This window comes from Priapulus caudatus, unplaced genomic scaffold (genome assembly GCF_000485595.1).
Source record: "Priapulus caudatus unplaced genomic scaffold, Priapulus_caudatus-5.0.1 Scaffold71, whole genome shotgun sequence".
Taxonomy (NCBI): domain Eukaryota; kingdom Metazoa; phylum Priapulida; class Priapulimorpha; order Priapulimorphida; family Priapulidae; genus Priapulus; species Priapulus caudatus.
In genome coordinates, this window is record NW_014577132.1 from 473506 (window position 1) to 479412 (window position 5907).

The 5907-nt window shown below is 54.5% G+C and overlaps 1 protein-coding gene across 1 annotated transcript in view; it reads right to left on the reverse strand.

Moving 5' to 3' along the window:
- Window positions 1–2395: 2395 nt before the first annotated feature.
- LOC106821399 (forkhead box protein N3-like) overlaps window positions 2396–5907 on the reverse strand; it is a gene marked incomplete at its 5' end in the record, with an annotated part of 68023 nt that continues 64511 nt past the window's right edge. Inside the window, 3 exons of the mRNA XM_014826167.1 lie at window positions 2396–2831; window positions 3357–3429; window positions 4494–4547. The remainder of the gene's footprint in view (window positions 2832–3356; window positions 3430–4493; window positions 4548–5907) is intronic.

The window sequence follows — 5907 nt, forward strand, 5'->3', positions numbered from 1 at the left end:
GGAGGTGTGGAAGTGTGGAGGTGGGGAGGTGTGGAGGAGAAGTGGTGTGGAAGTGTGGAGGTGTGGAAGTGTGGAGGTATGGAGGTGGGGGAAGGACAGTGCGGTGAGGGGGATTTTGCATATGCCCGAAACGCCCAGCTACGATCGAGTACTCCGTAGTTTTGAGTCTACTATATTATAGTACTTTCAGGCTAACTATGGACTGGCACACCCAGTGAAGAGAATATGCGTTCGCACAGGCGAAGGCGCTTGTAACGCTGTCGCCCCCCCCACGCTCGTGCCTTCCCGTTTCTGATCGGCAATGCTCGGGCATCGGCCGAGTCAGTTTGCTAACGAGTGAATAACTTACACGCGCAGGAAACCCTTGAATTAGACGTTCGTATCTCCTTCTACCACCACCTTACCGCGCGATGTGAGCGTGCTGCTAAAATCACAATCGAAACACGCGGAATATCCCCGTTCTCCGGATTCGGAATACATCGCCTTACTACTTATTACTACCCTGTCATTTTGATATGTGGAAGAGCTTTTATTGAGTTATTGAGTAACAGCCAACGCTATCAACTTGGGCACGAAATCAGCTAGAATACACAATCGAAAACAAAAATTTACCTCGCACCTCCGTGATCACGACCTGCCCCCTTGGTTGTGCTGGCCAGCGAGAAAAACATGACCGAGTCACGCTAATTGTATTGGCTGCATTCTATACAGAATTCCTCAACTCGCCTTCTTCAATGGGCCCAGAATGTATACGCTATTGCATATATCGTGTAGCCCTATATGTTGCGCGAGGTTGCAAGTACGGCAGCTGGCATATGCCTGCCCACAATGCAGAATTGACAGTGTAATATTCGCACGATACATTTGTCGCGCTTCGTTTTGGTTCGATATTGTATTTATTCTTGCACAAACCTGCACTTTCACTTGTCGTGTGCCCATCACATTCCGAGGCGCGACGAGGGCGCTTATATCACATGGCAGTGCCATATACACAATACAACGATCAATCACAACTAACCACCTTAAGACGAGGAGCAAGTGAAGACGGTCTAAGCACATCATGTGAAACAGAAAGAAAACCGTACACCTCTCGGCCGACCAGAGCACGCAGTCACGTGGCGCCACCTAGTCGCCAATAAATGCGCTTGCCGGTGGCCGTGTGAGTGAAAACTATCACTGACAGTTATTCACTCAATATTATCTCAAAAACCTACATCGTGGGCAGGCAGGCCCGCAGCAATTTGTGATGCTTCGGCCGTGCCCACGCGGTGGCAGCCGGCACCTGGTCATCCTGATTTTCCGACAGAGTCACCGACAACGAGCATAGGTAACCTGCAAAGGAAATACGTCTCCACCTGGCGGGCGCAAGTAAGGGTCATGCGGCCGGGCGGCGTTACGCTCCCTCGGTTCAGAAGACTTTAGGTGGCGATTATTTTTTTAGACGTGACTCACGTGAGGCAACATGGCCCCCGCCCCCCGTCGGTGTCACTGATGCCCTCGCTCACCATGGAGCTAGTGTACTGTAACTACGCAATTTCCCGCGAACTCACGCAATTTTACGATTTCCCTCGTCCAACGTCCGAATGTCACACTCTCGTATTCGATCCGCCGCTGAACACTTGCCGATTTCTTTTTCTTAAAAAAACAATGCAAAATGCTACGATGTAGACGACTGGTAACGTCGACGCCTTCACGACGACGGAAGCGTGACGCGGTGCTGCAGCTAGTGAGTTGCCGTGGCGACCATCGCTGTCGTTACGACAACGCCTCGGTCGCAGAGAACGGCCGACGAAACAATGGCACAAACCCCCCTCGAAGTCTGAGTGGCTCCGTGCATCGGCGAACGTCATCGTCGCAAACTCCCAGCAAGTGTCCGCATTCCGGCTCGCCCGTCATGATACGTCGCTGACGAACCTGCAGCGAGGTCGCAGACGCGCAGTTCTCCGACACATGAGCATTCGAAGCCTCGCTCCGGCTTCCGTGCCACGATGAACGCCGCGCTACCAGCGTTAACCTATTACTTCCCCTTCCCCCATCGCCCAACCCCAACTGTAATCCCAACCCCCGCTAATAGATGTGTTTGCACCAGCCCAGAACCGGTAGACTACTATGAGCACCCGTGTCGCGCGGCGGCGGCAGCTTACGTTCGTTCGCTCGCTCGCTCAGGCGCGCGCGCGACTGTCCCGGTAGGTGGCGACACACGTGACTGCTCTCGATGTATTGCATGTGATTGCTAGACGATTCATCACAGAGTCGTGATGCTCCTCCAGCCAGCGCTCGTCGACGGCGACTCCCTCTGGCGGCGCTCGCCGTGCGCGCGCGGCGCCCCCTGGCGGCGCCGCCGCCGTCAGTCGCCGGAGGTGAACGCAAAGCGGGGCCTCGTCATCCCGCCGCCGCCGCCGCCGCCGCCGCCGTCCGGCGGCTCGGACTTGACCTTGATGCCGACGTCGTTGTTGTTGTTGTTGTTTGTCGGGCTGATCGCGCGCAGCGGCACGATCGTCGACGTCGTGATGCCGGCGAGGTTGAGCAGCGCGTCTGCACCCTCCTCCGTCTTCTTCTTCTCCTCCTCCTCGTCGTCGTCGTCGACCCACCCCCCGGAGCGTCGCCACGGCGACACCTCGGCCAGCTCCGAGTCGCTGTAGGCGCTCACCTCGCCGCAGTCGCTATCACAGTCCGCGTCCGAGCCGAAGTCGAACTCGTCGTCGATGGAAGAGGGCGCTGGCGAGGCGCGTCCGTCGCTGCCGCTCTCCGGCTGCGGCGTGATGCTGTAGGTGTGATCTTCGCTCGGGCTCTGTGTGAACACCACCGACGTGCCGCTCAGCTTGGAAGACCTGCAACGCACGGAGGAGGGGGAGGGGGAGCATCAGCAGGGTTGTCACGGTAACGCGGGCGCGCGCGAACGCAGTTGCCACGGCAACCGCTTTCTTCTCGCGCGCGCTCTTCCAAAAGTGTACAGCCAGCTACTTATGGATTATGCTGGCAGCGCGTAGTATATTACACAGGTGGATATGCAGGCAGGCTTAGTTCAGATGAAATCTTCTTTCACGTGCGTCGCGATGATCAGCTGGTTTTAGGGGGCAAGTCGTTCACTGTGACAGCGATTACAGAGATGACGCATAATCCATCTCTAGGTGATATCATGCTGATATCATGCGACGCTGTTGCACTTTTGCTAACAGTCGCCGTTAAAATCTGCAGCGCTTTAACATTATCGTTGTACTCGCAAATGAGCACGTTATATATGCTTATAACATTTAATAAACTAATTAATTAACCCTAACAAGTGATAGCGTGACAGCAGTAAGACTGCAGGTCAGTGGCAGTGCAACAACGGCCGAGAAGCAATTAAACCCTACCGGATTTGCTTGACTTTCCAATCTCCATCTCCAGTTCTTCTCCAGAGGTGTATCGGGTAAGGGCTTCTCTTTCCTGCAACAGAAGCGTGGGGCAGGGTGGTGACTCGCTGCGAGAGCGACGGCATTCACAACTTCTCATTCTACGCAGCACATCATCAGCGCGATTTCTCAATCTGCGATATCTCGACGCCGATTCAATACAATCGCCCGCGCGCAAGCAGCGCGACAAACCAGCCGTGGATATTTAAACAGCGCGAGAAAACATGCGAGAAGAATTACGCGAAGAATTCAATATAATAGCGCATCGAGACTGCTCATCCCCAAAACTCTCGCAGTGAAGGCAGCCAGCATTTCCTCCACGCGTGAACCTGCCTGGCAGGTGCTGACTGAGCGTATAACTGAGGGAACCAGCAGGGGATACCTCTCTCCCCGCATTTCAGCATTCTCACGAGCAGATGCATTTCGACTTTTCTTCCGCGCTTCCCCCCCCCCGCACCGCGCACGCGATCGCTTCTTAAGCGTGTCAGGCGGTCAGGCGTGTTAGTGAAGCCCGCCTGCCTGCCTGCCTGCCTGCCTGCCTGCCTCTCCTCCCCTACAGCACGCGCACGTGTCTGGGGTCGCACACGGGCAACAGCAGCATCGCAGGAATTCGCTGATTAGCACCTCCGCGCTCACGCGACAATGCGGTTAGCGAGCTATGCGCCGCCGCGACGACGGAGAATTCATCGCCGACGCTGCGTCACAATGCCGCCGCCGCCGCCGCCGCCGCCGCCGCTGAAGCCATTTGCGCGCGTCTTTGTCGCAGCATCTCTTTCGGATGCCGGCGCGTCGGTCGACTCGCATGCAAAACTTCCTCTTCATTCTAGATGCGCATTATCGACACGCGAATCAAACACAGAGCAGCCAGCCCTGTGTACCGCAGAGTATCGTGTGTACCGCAGAGTATCGAGTGTACCGCAGGGTACCGTGTGTACCGCACGGTATCGTGTGTACTGCAGAGTACCGTGTGTACCGCAGAGTATCGTGTGTACCGCAGGGTACCGTGTGTACCGCACGGTATCGTGTGTACCGCAGGGCACCGTGTGTATCGCGGCAGGGTGACGACAGGAGAGCAACGATGCACGGCGGCGTACTTACGTTCGCTAGCATGCCTTAAGGAGAGCATGGCGGCTGCGGCGTCCACCTCCAACACTAAAACAAAGAGAGGGAGAGAGAGAGAGATAAGGCACTCAATCAACTAGAGCGACGCGACTCGCGCGGGAAACACATGGCGAGATCGATCGAGCCCGAGCACTGCGGGCATGCACGCACACTCGCCGACTTATGCAAAACTTTGTAATTACAGGTCCACACACACGCGCACACGCCCACGCACACGCACACGCACACGCACACGCACACGCACACACACACACACGCACACACACACACAACGGTCATAACCGTATATATCTAGCGCTAGAACTATAGCCCTTCGCTCTGCTACATGCACAGGCCTGTGGCAGAGCGAAGGGCTATAGTTCTAGAGCTAATCCTGATCATTCATAGAGTTCACGGTCGATAATTCCTCCGACTACAAGCTAATTCATATACATCGCAACGACGCAGGGCGAAAACACGGGCATTTCTTAACAACATGCGCGATGCTAGGCGAGCGTGATGAATCTGCAAACACGATTATTAGTGACATAACGAGTCGACACATGATCCCGATTAGAGTGTCATGTGTTCACGCGATGAGCGCAAATTACGATAACGCATGCACGCAAAGCACTCGTAAAAAAATACAGAAAGAATAGAGAATACAGAAGAAGATGAAGCTATAGAGCCTGCCTCCCGGGAATACACGGCTCTGGGTAGAGACACGCTTACCATAGAAACGAGCACACAGACAGACAACGAGCGTGAGCTTTTGTGCACTGAGGCAACCTGATCACTTAAATACCAGAGTCTCTATTACAGCAAATCACAGTAATATGTCCAAACACATTACAATACATAATGTCCGGCATAGGCCGCTCCGTCGAACGCTGGCGTCTACAGACGTCTGCCGCCTCGGCGAAACGTGTCCGCACTTAACGCAGGGAATTAGAGTAATACGTCCAAACACTGCCCCCGGTATAGGCCGCTCCGTCAAACCCTGGCGGCGACAGACCTCCACCGTCTCTACGACGTAACACACCGGCGAAACGTGTCCGCACTTAATGCCAATCTAGGCTATTATCGTCAGGGGAAATTATGCGACATGCAAATCATATCAGCGCAGAATAAAAGTCGCTAATAGAATTTCCCGGCGCGCGAATGTGAACGAGCGTCGCGTAGTAGCGAGTCGCACGGACACGGATCTGCGACACACATACTTGAAGGTCGCAACGTACTCGCAAGATAAGTCGGTAAATTTTCATTTCTATCATAATTATAACCTATAGTGAAATCTATAACGATTAAGGTTACGAGTCCCGGACTGGGAAGGTGCTGCCATTCTTAACAGTGACTTACGACACACGTACATGGTCACACATCACGCACACACAACACACGTACATGGTCC